Source organism: Bos mutus, chromosome 22 (assembly GCF_027580195.1).
Source record: "Bos mutus isolate GX-2022 chromosome 22, NWIPB_WYAK_1.1, whole genome shotgun sequence".
In the NCBI taxonomy this organism is placed as follows: Eukaryota; Metazoa; Chordata; class Mammalia; order Artiodactyla; family Bovidae; genus Bos; species Bos mutus.
In genome coordinates, this window is record NC_091638.1 from 26,414,879 (window position 1) to 26,435,640 (window position 20,762).

Consider the following 20,762-nt stretch of genomic DNA (forward strand, 5'->3'; position numbering starts at 1 on the left):
TCAGAGGGGCAATTTCATAGTTGTTTGCATGATAATCAAATGAATATGTGTCTACCATAATAGAGATAAGATTTATGAGGGTAAAAACTGCCTGTTTGTTTTCTGGTGTATCTTCAGCCAAGTTCTCCTAATAGCTAAACAAAAATAACTGTTGAATGAATGAATTTTTTAAAAAATGTTTGCTCCCTACAAATGAATGAAGAATACTGTATTAGACAAATGTAAACTGATTTATAAGATTCATTTTCTTTTACAGTCATCTTACACATGCACAAGTTTAAAGTATTATAAAATATGTAAAATATGATGACAGGAGAGTATGATGTATAGAGATATCGTATACAGTTAAGGAACTTCCTATATTCACAATGTGGAATGAAATTCCAAAATCACATAAGGGTTGATTGACTGGTTAACAAGAAATTAACAATTAGCATGGACGGATATCTTTGACCAAACCCAAGGTCAGTACACAATAGTCACTCAAATATAAAATATAACATACCTGCTGTTTGTAGTTGTGAAGAAAACACTAAAATAGGCATGGAAGGATCACAAATATAAGAAAGCACTTCTTAGAGTCTGTCTGCAAGAAAGTTACTCAAGACAACAGCACCAGCTACTCACTATCTCAAAAGCAGACCTCAATCATACTATTAAAAATATTCATTTTCACTTTTCTAACAGTGAATGCTGCCCTTAAGAAAAGGAGATTATACTGTACAGGGTTCTTAGAGAGCTTCAATGCATTTCTCCTTTTCACTCCTTTTCTTGCTGTTTTTTGGGCAGGGAATGTTGTGGTTTCTATGCAGGCTCCAATCTTTGATCTCTGTGCATAAGGCTTCCTTCCACAGCAGGATCATTTATGACGGGCTATATTAGCCTGTGATAAGAGGCTTTGATTTACTTCCTAATTCCCTGCTTCATCACCAGGCTCTCAGAAGAGCCTGCTCCATAGCCCTTCCCAGTTCAGATAGTGATAGCAATGATGTATTTCATTGGTTTGCTTCCTCTCCAAGGCCTGAAATATTTTCACACATCTGCAGTTCAATATAATCTGCTGTTTAGGGGAGATGCCTATGATTTGTGTCAATGTTATACATGGTATTTTTCCCCAACATGGATCGCCTTAGGGCAAAAATGGCATTTTGTTGAGAACACAATTTTCTCTATTCATTGGATTTTACTCTGAATCATCTGTTTGCTTGTTCTACTTATGTCCACGGACATTTTATTCATGCAGTATGTTGTGCTAAAAGCCTTTTTAAATGACAACAGAAGATTCACAATGTCTATTTATTAACTTAAAAGATTACCCATGTTTTGGTGGGTTTCAGTGTCTCTTTGTCTTTAATATTTTTATAGACATTTTGCTTTGGTCTTTTCTCTGAAAAGCAATAGAAACTTTTTTCCCCACTGAAAAGAGACTCTGTCTTCTGAAAGTACAAAGACAGAAAAAATAAGTAAATGATTAGAAAATGGCTAAGAAGACTAAACCCAACCCTGTTAAAATCTTACAAGCCAGTGGACTGGCAGTAACAACAAAACCTGCAAAATGATCACAAATCTTGGCCTTAAAAGAAAATTCTTCACATGATGCTCATTCTACAATTTTTTTTTTTTATTTTGAGATGCCATTTCTCTAGTGACTTAGAATCTACCTGTAGCATTTTAACAACATATTTGTATATCTCAGTTTCCCTTTGGAGCCCTCACTGAGTTTTCATGCTTTAGAGACCACATTTATTTGTGTGTGTGATTTGAGTAAAAGCAACTTCAGTAAGACTCCCATTGAAACAAACATATTTTTGGCACCTCGATACCAAAATTATGTATGCAAACTGGAGACGATCCAAAAAACAGCCACAAGAATGATGAAGGGAATGGAGTGCTTGGCTAAGGAAGAAATGCAGGGCTTCTGAATGTCTCAAGAGTACCTAAACAACAATAAAGGAACAAAACAGCCCATAAATATTGAAAAGGTGTAAACATCAAATACGGATAGGAATGATTAATTCTGGGACAAGAGCATGGAGCTAGTTTTGGTGTTCTTATATCATGGGAAGGAAAAAAGAAAAAGGATACTTCTTAGTATCATCCTTTTAAAATATGCAATGCTCATTCCTCATGCAAAATATTTTAGCATCCAATGGAATCTTACCATCTCAGAATGCCTCCATTTTAAAAGATATTGAAAAATTAGCCCTTTATTCAAAATAGAGGAACTTCTTTCTCAGGATATCAGTTTTACTCAGTTTCAACTTCAAATCTTTTGAGGAGAGACTTTCATTTTGGGTAAGACTCATTCAACAATTCTTCACAATGTTATTTCAGAATGGTCCTGAAGTGAATTAGACACAGGCAATGCCAACAAGCCCTGCGTCTCTTAGCCAGTTGGGGATGTTAGAGAAAGGAGAGTTAAGGGGACATGAGAATTCATCAGAAATCAAGTTTTGGTGAGACTAGAAACTACCAGCATGATTGCCTACATTAGAGGATGCAGAAAAGCAATCCGAGAATTTAAATTTAGCTCAGAAGGTGTCCAAGGAGTGAACTATCAGGAGACTCTTTTCCTCCTGCTGTTCTTCCTTTCCTTTTCCCCATGCCCCATCTTTATAAAGCATCTAGTGTGTGCTACGTTCTATGCTCAGTGGTAACAAAGCAAATATGTATCTGAACTGTACTCTGCCCTCAAAGACCTATTACGGAGACAAATATGTACACAACTTATTGAAACTGAGTGTAAGGCCTAAAACAGACTTAGAATAAGACAGATGCAGGATCAGCCAAACAAGTTGCATCTGTGCAGTGTATTCACCAGAGATCTCCAGAGAAACAGAACCAGTAGCATATATACAGGAATAAAGAGAGAGGTACTATCGGAATTATCTCACAAGATTAAGGAGGATGAGAAATCCCATGACCTGTTCTCTGCAAACTGAAGAACCAGCAATGCTGGTGGAATAATTCAGTATGATTTCAAAGGTCCCTGCTTCCCTGGTGGCTCAGAAGGTAAAGCATCTGCCTGCAATGTAGGAGACCCAGGTTCGATCCCTGGGTCAGGAAGATCCCCTAGAGAAGGAGATGGGGATTCCAAGAATTCCAGTATTCTTGCCTGGAAAATTCCATGGATGGAGGAGCCTGATGGACTACAGTCCATGGGGTCGCAAAGAGTCGGACACAACTGAGCGACTTCACTATTTTTCTTTTCAAAGGCCCAAGAACCAAGAATGCTGATGCCCAAGGGCAGAAGATGGGTATCTCAGCTCGAACAGAGAACAAGTCCACTCTCCTCTGTCTTTGTTTTATTCTCGCCCTCAGTGAACTGGACGATACCCACTCAAGTTGGTAAGGGCAGTCTTCTTTATTCGGTCCACTAACACAAATGCTAATCTCTGGAAATACCCTCACAGACAAACCTAGAAATAATGTTTCATCGGCTATCTGGGAATACCTTAGCCTGGTCACACTTACATTTAAAATTAACCACCACATGGAGTATATGCATCACACTGCACAGAGAATATTTCCGAAAGGACAGATATAACTTGTCCTCCCCAGAGTACGGGAGTCAAGCCCTGACATAACTGAGCATGTGAAATGCTGAGAGTAGACACGAATTTCACTGGAACATAATCTATACCTTCATGACAGCCTCACAGACCAGCAAGGGAGGTTGGCTATAATCTTCTCTTAGATAGTAACAGCATGATACCGAGACGCAAAGGAATATACTACTCTGTCTTACCTCTTCTCAGGACATGCAGCCTAGAGTCTGATTAAAAAAAAAGAAAAATTCACTCAAATCCATAAATCAGTAGGAGGAGCCGTGTGTAGAGATAAGCACCAGCAACCAGTCTCAGCACATGACCCAGTGTGACACATCATGTTATCAGAGTACATATTTTACTGTGACCTTCCACAAAAATACAGACTCTATCATTCAACTACTTAATCCTTCTGTTAAGACATAAAGATAGCATCATCTCTGGATAAATTATACATAGGATTGGCAATGATTGAGACATATAAATAAAACTATGTTAATGGGCTATGCACAAACTCAAGCTCAATTTTTTTTTATACACTTAAAACGTGTAGACTGTGCTGTGAACAAGTTCAGACACATTTTAGTGTTGAATAATATAATGGCAAAATTAGTATTCATATATTATAGTCTATCAGTGTCTTGGGGATTATTTCACCCCATATTTTTAATTCTTGGGAGATTGTGAGGGGCTCTCTAAATCAAAGATTCTCAAAAGAAAATTAACACTAAAGTGTGTTTGCATATGCTTGTGTCTGTGTGTGTATACTTAGGGACTATGATTCCCTAAGCACTTCCTGGAAGCTGCATAGTTAAATTTCTCAAGCACTTAAACGGATGGACGGCAAGGGAACTTATTTTGTAGAATTAAATAATGATTTGATTGATCATCAAGAGGAACACAAGAAAACAAACATAACAATAAAATGAAGTTAAGAATGTATCTCATGAGTGAGCAGTTGTTTTGTAAGTTGCCATCTTTTTCCATGATGTCAAAAGACGCAATTATTAATATATTATCATGACACAACCACAGCTAAGGTTCCTCATGGCAGCATGCTAACATCTTGTTTTTTTTTTAATACAAGAGACATTGTATTTCCTCCTTTAATTTCTGAAAAGATTTACCTAGGTTTCTTAGGATCTAGAAATTCAATAGGATAAAATCATAAAAGTGTTTTAACATAATAAATGTACTCCTAATAACCATTCATCATCAAAGGATTTAATTATTCATCAGATTTAAAGAAGAGTTTTCTCTAGGAATATATCTCACATGCTTTTTAATCTTCTAATAGACTAGTAGATTCACTGGAGTTAGAAAGACTGCACAGAGTTCCAATGATCTACTACAGTAGAGGGGTAAAATCACTCACCTGAATGAGACAGATGGCACAGGCTATTCAAAACACACACACACAGTTTCCTCATAGACCTCTTCTTGGAATAGCCCTACATTCATTTAGAAGGCCCCTCCTGGTTACCAGGAAGTAGGTAAGGAGCAATGACTCAAAAACTCAAGGAGTCCCTCTCTTTCCACACTGTCTTCCTTATAGTTACTAAGGTCCCCATATATAACCAGTATGTAGAAAGATTTCGCATGCACCCAAAAATAATTCTACAGGAGTGCATATTTTCTTGGTTACAAAATGTGCTCTTGAAAAAGTAAAAAGAGTATTATTCTTTATTGAAAAAAAATACTTTTTTTTCCTCATACAACAAACTAGTGAATACAACAACAATAAAAAAGGAGCAGACTCACAGATACAGAGAACAAACTAGTGGTTACCAGTGGGGAGAAAACAGGGTCAGAGGCAATAAAGGAACACAGGATTAAGATGAACAAATTGTTAGGTATAAAATAAGCTAAAAGGATATATTATAAAACACGGGGAATATAGTAAGTACTTCATAATAACTAGAAATGTAGTATAACCTGTATAACCTTTAAGAAGTGGGAATCACTATAATTACAATAATATATTATATTATTATATAATATATTATTTATATTATATAAATAATCACTATATTTATATAATACTATATATCAACTATAAACCATACTTCAATAAAAATGCTATTTTTTTCTCAAATCATTTTGTCTTTAAAAACTTATAATGATAGTAAGGGTTAAAATTAACTGAATAATATATGGACTCAACACAGTGCTAATATGCATTACCAAAATAATCTGATTTAACCCACACCTACAGGAAATTACAACTATTATTCTAATTTTATGAACCAGGAAATAGAAGTTTAAAAGAGTTAAGTAACTTCCCCATAACCAGATCTATGTGTATCTGGCGCTTAAAAGACTTTTTCTTACTCTTCCAAACCCTTTGAAATTTGTTACAATTCAGCCTGGTATTGCACAAAGAGTTTGAACAAGCTCCAAAGGAGGACTCAGGTCAGATTCCACATTGATCCAAATCCAAGGGACAGTTACTAAAGCTGAAAGCCCTTCAGATCATGAAGGGGTAAGCTCTGTGTGACCGATGCTTTGAAAATGCATAAGGCACCTGATTAAAGACAATATTCTTACCAGTAAATTAAGTTCCCTTCAGTTCCACTATGATGTCTGTGGTATTAACACAGGGTCATTGTAGTTTACACCACCTAGAGATAGATTAGAAAATTGTAATTTTAGAGATAATCCCCATCTAAGAAACTATTTTTAAGTAATTTTTTACCTTTTCCATGTTTAAGGTGATTTATTTTTTCTTCCTCACTAACCCTTGAAAAAATTCCCAGATACCAAAACAACAGCATTGCTCTGTTGATGAGGATAAAATACAGCCTCCAGATTTCTATCTATGAATAAATGAAACAGAGATGGAAAAAACAGCCACAAAATTACTCTTCTTATTGATAGAATTATTGATGGTGTCTTCTTTCGCAAACTCACGTATTTTGCAACAGACCACAATTTGCGTGAATTTCTTCTTGGCAGTCCTCCATGGACTGTTTTTCCCAATAGCCACTTGCTTTTGTCTGAGGCTGTGACCCATCTATCAATACAAAACTGTACAGACTGAAATGATGAGAGCTCTATCAGGAAGCACTCTCTGAGATCAGAACTCTATGAATTAGAGTTAACATAAACCTTCCGTTCAAGAGGCCATCTCTCACCCAGGTGTGTTCCCAGCAAGTCTCCCATCTTTTAAAAAACCAACATGTGAAATGAAGGAGCTGTTTCAACCAGTACACATGCTCTTTTTATTGTTAACTCCTGAATGATTTGTGGATTGGCTCCTAACCTCTAAAAGATTATTTATAAGCCTTTTCCAAATGCCTTCCCAAGAGTACATCTTTGAAAAAATAAGATTTTTCCGCTGAACATAAGGACGGTCAAAATGAGTCAAAGATTTTTGTCATACCAGTTGTCTTAACTTAATGAGCATCATTCTAAAGAGATAAATTCCATTTAGTAATTTTAACTCATTCCAGTGGAAACTACTAATTAAAGACTTTATAAAATTACAATATGTTTTGCCCTTAGAAGAAAGATGGCTAAGATATCCAAGCAATACACTTCGTTTCTGTGCATTATTTGACGATCTTTTTGGCCTTATTCCAAAAGCTGTTGCCAAAATGCTATAAGCAGATTGCAATGCCTCCGGAGAAAAACTGACACCGATACACTGAAAAGAAAAATTCCAGCCTGGCAAGAATGAGAATAGTCCTCACTGCTTTCCAACTGACCAAGTGACACACTGCACAGACTGTGCCCTGTATACTTTTGTTTAGTGGCCTCATTTTAGTTCCTTTCAGCTGACTTCTGACACTGTTACTGTTATAATTTTCATTATAACAAAAAGAACTATTTATGAATGGCTCACAAAGCCCAAAACAACATTGAACATGGCCCCTAACCAGTGGGTTCATGGTATACATAGCTAGAGTATAACTGTATTTATAGAGGTCTGCAGGCTAATAGAAACTTTTCCCCTAAATACAGGAATATAAAAACAGGCCATCATTTGTTGTATCCAGCGTGCTCTGTGTTTCCATAGTCACCTAGTCGGGAAAAGAAAAAATGAAATGTTTTCACGTGTGGATTCCAAATGAGATTTGCTGATTGCCCTACCTCATTTGGCACCCCACTCCAGTACTCTTGCCTGGACGGAGGAGCCTGGTAGGCTGCAGTCCATGGGGTTGCTAAGAGTCAGACACGACTGAGCGACTTCACTTTCACTTTTCACTTTCATGCATTGGAGAAGGAAATGGCAACCCACTCTAGTGTTCTTGCCTGGAGAATCCCAGGGATGGGGGAGCCTGGTAGGCTGCCATCTAAGGGGTCGCACAGAGTCGGACACGACTGAAGTGATTTAGCAGCAGCAGCAGCAGCAGGTACCTCATTTACTGAGACTAAAGTTAAATGATATCCTCTATACATGCCAGTGATAAATTGGATATATTCTACAGCCAGATTCCCACATTAAGTCTGTTTAAGACATCTCTTCAAAATCCACCCATCTCATACAGCTCCTGTAGGTAGCTCTTCCCAATGGGACTCACCTTTTTACCTCCATGAGTCACACCCAAGACAATAGGGATCAGTGACCATGCTGAAGTTATCCACACTTTCACTTAGCAATTTCAAAAGAGTGTCTTGGCATTAGGCATGAAGACTGTAGCTACTGATCAAACTGATTTGTATGCTCACAGCAGCAGCATATGCCTGCTGAGCTCTCATCTGCTTCATTCAACTTTGGTTGAGAAGGCACTCACATTAATCATGGATTTAAGTTCTGTGCTGCTAATCCAATCACTGTGTGTGAGTGTGTGTGTGTGTCTGTTTGGTACTGGTGTATATAAAGGGTTATTTCTGTGTTATTAGGTCTCCTTTCATTCCTTCATGTTGTGGGTATATGATCTCCAAAAAGGCATATGAGGACAATTCTTCAGAATGCAACAATATTAGAACATATATATGCATATTATATACATATAATTCATATTAAATACATATATTAAGGCATATATGCTGATAATAAAATATGAGCATATATGCTATTTTTATCTCATTGTATCTAATTCTTTTAAATTTGTCTGATTTTTTGTTTCCTTATTGTAAATATTAGCACACCATGAATCTGCACAAATCTGAGATATACATAGGTGGGAGGTATAGGCTTAAATATTATTTTATAAGGGTATGCACATACATGGGCTTCCCAGGTGGTTCAGTGGTAAGAACCAGCCTGCCAATACAGGAGATACAGGAGACACGGGTTCAATCCCTGGGTCAGGAAAATCCCCTGGCAAAGGAAAATGGCAATCCATTCCAGTATTCTTGCCTGGGAAATGCCAGGGAAAGAGGAACCAGGTGGGCTACGGTCCCTGGAGTCACAAAGAGCTGGACACGACTGAGTGACTGACCATGCATGCATGCACATACACACACATACTACACTATGCAGTCTAAGGGGTCTTTCTCATCCTACTTTTATTATATTTAGCAGGATATATAATCTTTTGAATTTGTTTAAAGCCTTTACCATTCCTCCTATCACCAGTGATACAGATACTTGTATCTTCTTTTCCACACTTAGAGGTAAGTTGATTATTTTTCAAAATCCCTGTTTTTCTACTTATGAGATATGAATAACCACACCAACCAAATGTCATGGGAGGAATGAGGAAGACTGATAGGGAATCTGAAGAATTTAGAAGCATATTAAATCAATACAGGCATTCGAGCCCTTCTTGGTGGTTTGCTTTACTCTCAAAAAAAAAAAAAAAAAAAAGGATGACAAAGAAGCTATAGTGTAGGCAAATCAAACTAGTTAAACTCTACTCACTTGTGGAAAAAATAACAAAGCCCACCGGAGGCAGAAACAGAACTTTCTCAAAGTAAGAGGCACTTAAAAAAATGGACCAGGGTCCACCTGGCGAAGAGCAAACCCATGACAAGTGTAAAACAGGAGCTCTGAATCAGCTGAACTCAGGTTTACATGCCTTCCTGATATGAACACTTTGCTGCCCTGAGGTTATTTAGATTATGAAAATAGTATTTTTCACACAATATGGCCTTTACAAGCAAACCTATGACTTCATAGTTACGCAGCAAAAGAAATAGTGATTTCTTCCAATGCTGGAGGAAAAAAATTACTTAATAATATGCAATGCTTCTACATGACACCATCCTAGGTTATTTTTAAGGTGAATTCTCCATACCCACTGAATTTATAACAAATCATATGTTTTAGATAAAATGAACGAGATCAATGGCTATCCTAAATATTTCTGATAGCTTCTACTCTATATTTAATACAGTGAATCTTGAGTTCCAAAATGGCAAATCTTGATTATTGCTGTAATCCCAGTACCACTGATTGGCAATGTAATGAAACTTAAAAAATAAATTTTGGAAGAATTAGTGATTGAATGTATAAAAGTTACATGTATCAAAAATTAGTGTTACTTCAGTTCTTTAACCCGACAGTCCTAGGTATGAATGTCACTCTGATAGAACAGGGAGCACATTAACCAGTGTATCTGACAAAAGGGACACAGGAGCATAAGGAAAAAGGGCCCAAGGAGCTAAAAGTAAAGTGACCATGAAAGAAACAAAAAGGTGAGCGTGCACTTACTGTGTGATCTTAGGCTAGTCACAGAAACTTTCAGAACTCCAATTGTCCTGTTGGTAAATAAGGGATAAAGGTATCTACCTTGCAGTACAGTGTTGAGGGATAGGACTGACATGGACAAAACACCGAGCTCAGGGATGGGACCTGGAAAATGTTCAGTGACCACAGGGGCAGCTTAGATCTCCATCATCACCAGGAGAGAGGCAAAGGAATCGGGAAGGACACCTGATCAGTGTCCCCAACTCAAACTCAGTCAACAGGTGGAAACCACATGTTATCTTAAAAGGCAGCAGAGGAACCTTGACAACTGTTGTATAAGCCACCTGTGTGGGCAGGTACATACATTATTCTCATGAGACAGAAGAGGATTTCTGTACAACGTGTGTGTGTGTGTTTTCACAAGTTTGTGAGTTCCTTAAGGCCAAGAAAAACACTTGTTTTATTAATTTTTGCTTCCCTAATACTCAAGTGCAATGGCTGTCAAATTATCAAAAATTGGTTGCATATTAAATATACACTGAATGAAAACACATATTCTATGTATGCATGTATGTGGGGGGGGCAGTATATGCATTTGGAACTGTCATTGATGTTCCTTTTCCTTTTAAAATGTGCCCGATTCCAATCTTTAACCACTGGAGAATTTCTAGTGACTTAAAAAATAGACTAAGAGCACTTCAGCTTTTAGTCAATATTTGGGTCCATATTCTTAAGACACTGGGATTGAAAATACGTCTTTCTGTTATCAACAGAAAGACGTATTTACTTGAATAAATGAGACATTTACTTGAATAAATGAGCTCTTGATTCAAATCATGGAGTTCTATGCCCTCAAAAATCTGTGCCAAGATGCTTGGTTCAATTTTGTTTAACTGTATCTTTTTAAAAGGAAGTGATATAATATTCTCTAGGAAATAGACAGTAGTTGGTGGTACAATAAGAATAAACACCCAATGGAAATTCTTCAATATGCATAATAAAATGAAAATAAAAACAAACAGTAAATGTTTGCTTTTGGAAGTTCTTTACAAGCAAAAACTTAAACAAGCAATATAGAAATGCTGGATTTCTTCCTACAAACACTTCTGAAAGAATGCTCAAAAAGAAGAGTTTCTATTCTTGACCACTAGCTTTAGTATTTGTTAACTAAGAACAATTATTGACCTCCTACTGAGGATCATATGTGAATTTTTTCTAACATCAGTTGACAACATACTTTGGTGCTGGATGTTGTGATAAGCAGTTTATGTATTACCCCACATAACAGAGTGCCCTCTAAGTTAGGTACCATTGACCATAATTTTATAGATGATGAAACAAATTCATATAGGTTAGTCTGTACAAACACACAATGAGAATGAGTGGCAGAGTCAAGATGTGCAACCAGTCTTTCTCCAAGGCCTACTTTCTCCACTAGCCTACTTTTCCTACCACATCATTCACATCAAGCGCCATGAGTTTGATAAAAAGACTCCATAGTAATTATTTATCTATGTTCTGCCGCATTTTGAGATATACATTCTTAAAGAGGTTAATAGCATAATATGATGAAATCAGCAAAGAATATTCCAGGGCTACCTAATAAATATTATTCCTAGCCTCTGTTACTAGCATTGCCTATAAATAGAAAGTTTCTTAACCATTTTGGGGCTCAGTATCTTCATCTACAACATGACAGTGTCAACAGTGATTATGAGACTCTCTTTGCCTCAAAAGTCAATAATTACAAGAAAAAATTTCTCCAGTAATGGAGCTGAAGGAGGTACACAGAAGGACAATTAAAATGTTGAAGAGGCTGAGATCATGAGACTCATAAAGAGGAAAACTAAAAAGCTTTTGCAGGTAAAGATGAATACACAGAACATACAGATCAAAATACATAAAACCTTGAGAATACAGGAAAGTCAACATAATATCTTTTCTACAATCTTGGATTGTTAAAACTTACAAGAAGGACAATCCCTCAGAAATGAGTTGGGAAGCAATTCATACACAGTAGAATTCTACTACTACAACAGGTCATGTATGTTAAAGAAATAGTTTCCAAAAAGGTCAAGACATATTTTGGGCAAGTGCACTCATAGTTTATTCACAGAAAGGAGGGTTTATATCTCAGTATTTGAGAACATCATGGAGCACCAATAAACCCTCTCAAGAATCCCTTGTGGATGGCTGGTCTAGAAGGGTCTGGATTTGACCAATGATATTAATTACACTCAGGTACTTTGGCATTTGATTCAATGCTAGTAGGTAACACACAGAAAGTAATTAATAAATAAGTGTCTGAATGAATGAGCTCTGCCACTTAAGGGCTGTGTCACCTTGAGGAAACTACTTAACTCCTGTCTTCTCTACAATCAAACGTGGCTGTGATTTCTTCTGTTGACGACCTGAGGAGAATCAACATTATTAAACAGTAGGAAAAATTCAAAAAGGTGAAATTTTCTGATAAAACTCCCAGCTAAGCAGCTATAGGCAGTTTGTTGTAGCAGAACCCTGAGGTGGAAGAACATGACCTGAGGCTCAGAGTGCATCCATAAGGCACAGATCCCTCATCACTCCCTCTGTGCTCTTCCAACCATGAACACCAACGTGGCAAAACAACCACATTTAACTACGTTCTGTAGTTACAGCACAAAGCTTGAACCCAAGCCCCATATGACACCAGAGGAAGAGCTGGAGCTTTTCTAAATAATATGAATTAAAAGTCCCACCTCCCAGAGGTCAGAGTCTCTCTTCTGGACCTGCTGGTTCTTCTGTTTATCACCTTAGAGTGTGATGGTCAGACACATTCCCCTGTCTTCTCAATATGTCAAATGCATGCAAATATTAATGGAAAACATGTTTGAAATGGTTTTGAAAGCAATAAACAAAAATGTCAACGTTTTAAGAATAAATCAAATCGATCATCTTTTAGATCTCAAAGAGGATCTAGATCTGATTTTATACTTTCTAAGGCAATTGGAGATTGTCTTCCCAGGAAGTAGGAAATGTCCATTACAAATTGGCAGTAGCAATTCTGAAAACGATTGATTGAGGAGCACTTTGCTTTTATATATGCTCCAAAATGCATGTAACAATAATCTCACATAAAAAGTGTAAGTCTCCCAGTCGTGTCCAACTCTGTGCGACCCCATGGACTGTTGCCCACCAAGCTCCTCTGGCCATGGGATTCTCCAAGAAAGAATAATGAAGTGTGTTGCCATTCCCTTCTCCAGGCGATCTTCACGACCCAGGGATCAAACCTGGGTCTCCTGCATTGCAGGCTGATTCTTTATGGTCTGAGCCACCAGGGAAGCTCAACCTCAGATATCAGAGAAGCAAAGCTCCTTTGACAAAAGCCTGAGAAAATCAGTTGACCATGGGCAAGTGAATAGCAAGAGTAAGGCCCATTTAGAGATGATAATAGGATATGTTTATGTGGGGCATGCTGTAAACCAGGCACTGTTCTACTTTATATTTTATGAATTAATTTCATCCTTACAACTTTATGAGGTAGACACTTTTTTTTTGTTTTTAAGGTCCTCGTTCCAGAGGAACTAAGGCACAAAAATTTACATAATTCGTAGGGTTACAGAACCGTTTCTCCAGAATGTAGCTTTGTAATTTTGATAGGCTTTAATACTGCCAAAGACATTACTATAGCATCAGAATGCTTTTAAAACAGACTCTTGTTGTTTAGAGCTGCAAGCTTAGTGACACAAACATTTCAAATCATGATTAAAGAAAGGAATTACAAACCATTCAAAGACACACTGAAAAATGAATTAAAACTGCTTGAGAGTCTTTCAGGCACATTTAGGTAGGACAGGAAGTTAACACAGCTATTATTAGGACTTTCTGTCCCAAAGCATTGTACAACGGGTCTTTGTTTATTCATTCAAGTATTTACTACTTGCCTGTGTCCTGCACTGTGCTAAGTCACGCCCATGAATGGGAGCCCTATGTCCCCCCAAAAGGAACTTGTCCAAACAAATCCGATCCCAGGATGCTATTCCCAATTTCCTGCATGAGCCACACTCCACCTGCTGCTTTGGTCAGAGTATTTGCTCACCTGGCTTTCAAGCCTAGACTGGCCTTCACTGTTCTCACACCACTGGCTTGTGGATCTCAGACTGTCCACTTCCTTCTCAGCTTCCTCAAAGAACACCCAATGCTATACTCTCTAACCCCCTGTGAAATAAGATGAAGAGTCAATCCTCTGTCCACCTTTCCCAGATATTTTCAGTATGCTATGTATTTCAGTCCACCGCAGTGAACCAGTGAGCTTTCAAGTGGTTTCACTACTCCATCCATGAAAAACTCATTTTCATCCAGGAATTTAATTTTAGAAAGGCTTTTTAGGAAATGACAGTTGGTTTAACTGGATAACTGTGTAGGGCTTTTTGCTTTATTATGAATGTAATAAATGTTCACTGTAGAGATTTTTGGTAAAATACTAATGTGTATGTGTGTGTATATGTATGTGTATGCATATACATATATACGTATACATGTGTGTATATGCATATATACATACATATTAAAAAGATATCACCTATCAAACATAAATACTATTAACATTTAGTGCATTCCTTTCCCTAGTTAATATATCAATATTCAAGGACTTCCCTGGTGGTACAGTGGATAAGAATTCACCTGCCAATGTAGGGCACATGGGTTTGATCTCTGATCTGGCAAGATTTCACATGTTGTGGAGAAACTAAGCCCATGCACCACAGCTCTTGAGCCGATACTCTAAGGCCAACGAGCCACAACTAGTGAGCCCATGTGCTGCCACTACTGAAGACCACGCACCTTAGAGTCTGTACTCCACAAGAGAAGCCACTGCAATGAGAAGCCCACGCACCACAATGAAGAAGAGCCCCCACTTGCCACAACTTGAGAAAGTCTGCACACAGCAACGAAGACGGAGCACAATAAAATAAATTAATAAATAAAAATTACTTTTAAAATATATATCAATATTCAAATAGTGATATAGCTACACACACAAATATATGCATACACATCTATGTTTATATACTAGTGAACATCTAAAAACCATAAACTGTTTAGCTAAACATAACATTAAGAACATTTTGCTTTATTGAATAACCTAACATCCTCTTATGTTCATATGTTTGGGCCAATATTCAATAACTGGAAATCTAGCTTGTGTATTTTTCAAATGTATTTTCAAAGAATATTGAATGCTGGAGAAACTTCTTATGTCATAACATTGGTGAAACCAACAAAATTTTATAGAGTTTGAGCTCGATTTTACTAAAAACTGATATGTATCTATAGCTACCTGGGGAATAACATTGGAAAAAACACATTATGAGCATTGCTTTTGTTGGGGGGGACAGGGGCAGGGAGAGATTAAAGATGATCCAATTGAATAGACATATTTTTAATAGTCATAAATTATTTTTTGTATCAAAATAAACATGATAAGAAATGAAAATACTTCTCTCCCAAAGGCTGCATAGTTATTTGAACTAGGTAAGTAAATGGCCCAATTTATCAAGCTGAAAAGAAAGGAACTGCATTCCAGTTTTAGGGCATAGGGTGGGTATGGGAAAGCAAAAGAGGCAGCTGAGAAGTAGTCTAAGGAACCAGGGCAAAGTCAGGAAGATACATGAAGTCTGGGGAAGCTGAAGACAAAGACAGAGAAAAGATAAAAAAGAGATGAGACTAAAACAATGTAATCATTTCACAGTATATATGTATATCAAGCCTTAAGTTGTACACTTTAAATATAAACAATTTTTGTTTGTCATTTATACCTCAATAAAGCAGGAAAATAAAGTTATATTTCAATTAAAAAACAGAGATAATCTCTAACATGATGATCTTGTTTTATATACACTGATTGGCAAATGGAAACTTTGTTCTGCAAAATAAGTCAAAGAGCAAAGACCTAACTTCTAAAACTATGAAATAAATAAGTAGCAGAGCATGGAAAAATTATTCTAATAACTGAAAAAAAATCTAAAACTGCTACAAAGAGATGTCATAAGATGTTCAAAGAATAAAATATGCTATCATTTATTGATAGACTTTAAATGGTATTTGAACTATCGACCTACTAATTTTCTATAATAAAATACTAATCGTAGTTAACTGTAATGCAGAAAAACTATGCAAATTCAATGGCAACTCTCACAATGCTTGTAATGGGGACCAACTCAAAATAATTCTGTATGAAGGGCTCCAGGGAACTGTGTACAAGCATTATAATATACAAACATAACTGTGTCACCCAAAAGACCAAATTAATAATTTGTAACAACCACACCAGTATGCAGACCTAGACCCTGATTCCCCGGTGCCCCTTTACATTGAGCTCAGTACACAGGAGATGTCAAAATCTCTGAGTTAAAGAGATGAATACGTGAATTTTCAATATAACTTTCTGGTCAACCAGCAATGATTGCCATGACTTCCACTCCTGCCAAAAACTGATCAGCAAATCAATCAGAAATATAAGAGATTTCTGACATAAAGAGATAGAAAGTCATTAGTGATTCTTTTAAAAATATTCATTAAAACAAAATTTATATTGGGTTAAGTAAGGTGAAAGTATAGTTGAGGATCAGTCTAGTACATTGAGGGTGAGATACATTTGGGGTGATAGAGAATAAGAAATAAAGTCGAAAGATACACTTTTGGTTGAAAATTTCAATTAACATTAACTTTTTAAGATATTAAAAATAAACATTCAGAAAAAAATTTAATGCAAACCTATTTTTTGCAAAATTTTTGCAAAATTTCAAGCTTTGTTCACCTAGGGTTAGGCCTGTTTCAGTTCTCTAGGAAAGTGTGCATCTGCAATGACATAAGACATTTAAAGCAAAATGAAGAAAACACAGCAATCGTGGTAGTGATGGTGGTGTTTTTTTTAAAGAAGAGAAGGAAAGAAGGAAGGAAAGAAAAAAATTTGCCTTAATTATGGGAAATCTCCAAGGTAAGTTTTTTTTTTTTTTTTTTTTTTTTTTACTTTTTATAAATATTGGGGAAAGTTATTTGGATCTCCAATCTGCATTGATTTTATCCCCAGGAATCTGAAAAAAAAGGAGATAGTATAATAAGCACAATTTCAGTTAGAAAAAAACTCTGAGAAAATATAAACTAATATATTAAAATCACTTTTCAGATATCTAATCCTATAGCAGGAGGACTACCATTAAGGTGAAATGAAAATTAGTGATTTTTATGCAGTTAAGAGATTTTTAACACCATTAGAATCACAGACATATTTGAAAATCTGGAGAAAGCTGACTCTTTAGAAATACAGACACATATTCATGCATTAAATATACTGAACACAATGACAACAGTCTCAAGGGCTCCCCTGGTGGCTCAGCTGTAAAGAACCTGCCTGCAACACAGGAACCACAGGAGATCCCTAGATTGGGAAGATCCCCTGGAGGAGGAAATGGCAACCCTCTCAAGTATTCTTGCCTGGAGAGTCCCATGGACAGAGGAGCCTGGTGGGCTACAGTCCATGGGGTCACAAAGAGTTGGACACAACTAAAGCGACTTAGCACATATGCACAACAGTCTCAATGACCCCTCTGATCTGGGTCATTCAAACTATTCAAGATAAAGTTCAACATAAAAAGAGGATTTTTCAGCCTTAAAATAGGGAACTAAAATGTGTCATAATTATTTAATCAAATTTTATTGCAAATTACCTATCTTAACAATATGACACCTTACATTATTTTATAGCACTATATGATTTTTTTAATCTAATCCTAGAAGTAATTCTGTGTGTTAGTTTTATTAGGTTCCTTTCTAAATCAGGAAAAATACAATCCATTGAGCTAAGTTACTTCTTTAATGTCACACACAGCAAGTGACAAAGGTCGTGTACAACACCACATTGTGATTCCAATTCCAGTCCTTTCTCGACAATGTCATAACCTAGTTTATATGTTTTTTTTTAAGTGGTTTTTACTTTGTGAAGTTACACAGTTTAAAATAGCACAAAACAAACTCAATCTTTTCCTGTGAAAGGAAAACTATTTCTTTTTTTTTTTCCAAATCATCAGCTGGTGGTTTGTTATGAACCAGTGAACAAGCTGTGGACCATAGCTTCCTACTTGGGATTTTGTCAGCTTTAAGTGTTTGCTTTTATCTATTTCTGTTTAACGTGATAACACAAAAGTCGAGAGAAGCACCACTTCCTTAGTCTCTTCACATAATCTAGGCATCATACAGGAACTTAAAAGACAAGTTTCATTCTCTTCATTATATACCAAATGCTCTGAATTTATTATACAAGAGACCCTTTGATCCTTCAGAAACAAGCTTCTTTTTGAAGCCCTGGAAACATAGTGTTCAAGAGGTCTCCTCCAAGAGGGGCCAGTGGGTCACTCAGCAAACATTTTAAGTACTTACTTTGTATAGCTCCTTATTAGGGCTGTATAATACTGCAGAAATTCGGGGTAGGGGGCAGAGGGAGGATCCATTCAAAGCAAAACAAAACAGAAGCAGCAAACACTAAGAAGGGTTCAACTCCTTCCCTTAGTGAGCCCTCGGTGAAATGGAGACAGGAGATTTTATCTAAGGAAAGCAAGGATGGTGGACTGAGGAGGGACACAGGCAGGTAACTAACTGGCAAGTTCAAGACAAAACAGATTAAGGTTAAAATCACAGCAATCAACATTATTTTCTGTTTTCTCAAAGCCACATACAAGATTACAAGGTATAATCTGAACCCAGCTATAAGGATCCCACAGAAATCTCGAGTCATTTTATAATTCCAAAAGAGTGAAGAAAGGAGTAGCTGAGAGCTAACTATCTGGAAAATTCAAGCAAAACATCCTTTCCTCTAATCCTTCCATATTCACAAATATTTTAGGAAATACTAGGCTCTAGAGACCTATACATTCTAAAAAATGGACCAATTTCAGAATAGCCAATTCCACTTTGGACCTTCATCTTCTTTTGGTTTGAGAAATGTAATATTTACAGGTTATTTCTTGCATGATTACTCACTGGGTATACCTGGAGTGGATGCCACTGAATTGCTTCTGTGTTCTAGGGCAAGATTTCAATGGACACAAGGGGAAAGGACCTGGTCAGTGAACATTTTGGGAATTATGCTTTTTTCTGTCATTTTTACACATCAGTGCTCAAAATTAATGAAGTTTCTGAAGGAAGTAACAATTAGAAAAAAAGATTAGGACAGACTTTTAATAAATTGTATCAGACACAAACCATGTTGGCAGAAATTATAATTAATAAACAATGAAATGTAACACCATTCTAAAACAGAAAGCAGAATCTCCTTAGAAACAACACACAGGGCTAATACAAAAATCAATGTTCACTGTGCTGGATGCCTGCAAAATTACACAATTAATCCTGTGTAAACTAACCTATCAGCAATGCACTCTGCAGGATTCCTGATAACTATTAGGCTGCACAATGTATTAAAGAAAGAGAACTTTAATGAGATCCCATGAGAACCTAATGATTTAAATCATGTTTTTTCCCTCCCTAAAAGAACATTTTTACTCCACTTAACGGACATTACTTTCCATATCTGATACACATATGGTCAAATCCACCATTAAATCAAGTACCAGGAACCAGAGGACAGCCTATCTTCAGTCTACAATATGCTATTAAGCTGATATCAATGTAATAAGAGGATTTAGAAATCTACATGAAAAAGATGTCACTTATATTCTTAGATTTGATAGTAATATACTGCTATCCTATGTCAGTGGGCTCTCACAGGGGCTAATGAGCTATTACAAAATTGTATTACCACAAGATATACCACACAGAGACATGTAGTCCCGTGGGGCATTCAATTTATGTAAATTATAATCTGGTTTATTTTACCTCAAAAACAACTAGAAATAAAGAAACCACTTAGGTATAATCGTTTTAAAGATATTGCCACTGTTACACATGTACTTACACTTACATAACAGTACAAGTAATGAGGCTTACATTCATGTGAGGGTACTCTTCTGAATATTTAACATATAAATAGACAAGTCTGCACGGTTTAATCAGAAAAATGGTTCAAAAAACTTTTGATGATTGGGGTAAGGCTTTTAGGGACTTTATTCAACTCTTAGGATTGACTGTAATTCCATTTATCCACCACTTAGATAGAGGCAAAGTGATTCTTCAAGCTCTCCCCGTGCCTCCATTACATACTCAGGTAAACTGAAATTCTCATGGTAAAGAATCTGCCTGCAATGCCGGAGACCCAGGTTCAATCCCTGGGTTGGGAAGATCATCTGGAGGAGGGCATGGCAACCCACTCCAGTATTCTTGCCTGGAGAATCCCCATGGACAGAGGAGCCTGTGGGCTATAGTCCCTGGCGTCACAGAGTTGGACATGACTAAGCATAACACAACACAGATGTATTGTTGTTAAATATTCCAATAACTTCATTAAATTTGGTCTTGACTTCTGAGTCTTGATTCTGTAATCCTGACAACAATCTAATCATAGATGAAACTCAGTTAGGCATTGTCCACCTCTACCCCTAACTGCATGCCAAAATAAACAGATGTATGGATGGATCAGTCTGTCTATTCATCTGCACATCGATAAATACACAAGGGCACTTAATTGCAATAAGCAAAAGCAAGAAAAA

General features: G+C 36.7%; 1 protein-coding gene across 3 annotated transcripts in view; it reads right to left on the bottom strand.

The window, feature by feature from the left end:
- The window catches only part of CHL1 (cell adhesion molecule L1 like), a 226,658-nt gene that overhangs the window by 179,553 nt on the left and 26,343 nt on the right, over positions 1–20,762 (bottom strand). For all 3 annotated transcript variants that reach the window (XM_070359420.1, XM_070359418.1, XM_070359419.1), the window contains exon 2: positions 6,096–6,169. The gene's annotated coding sequence lies outside the window, so the exon portion shown is untranslated. The remainder of the gene's footprint in view (positions 1–6,095; positions 6,170–20,762) is intronic.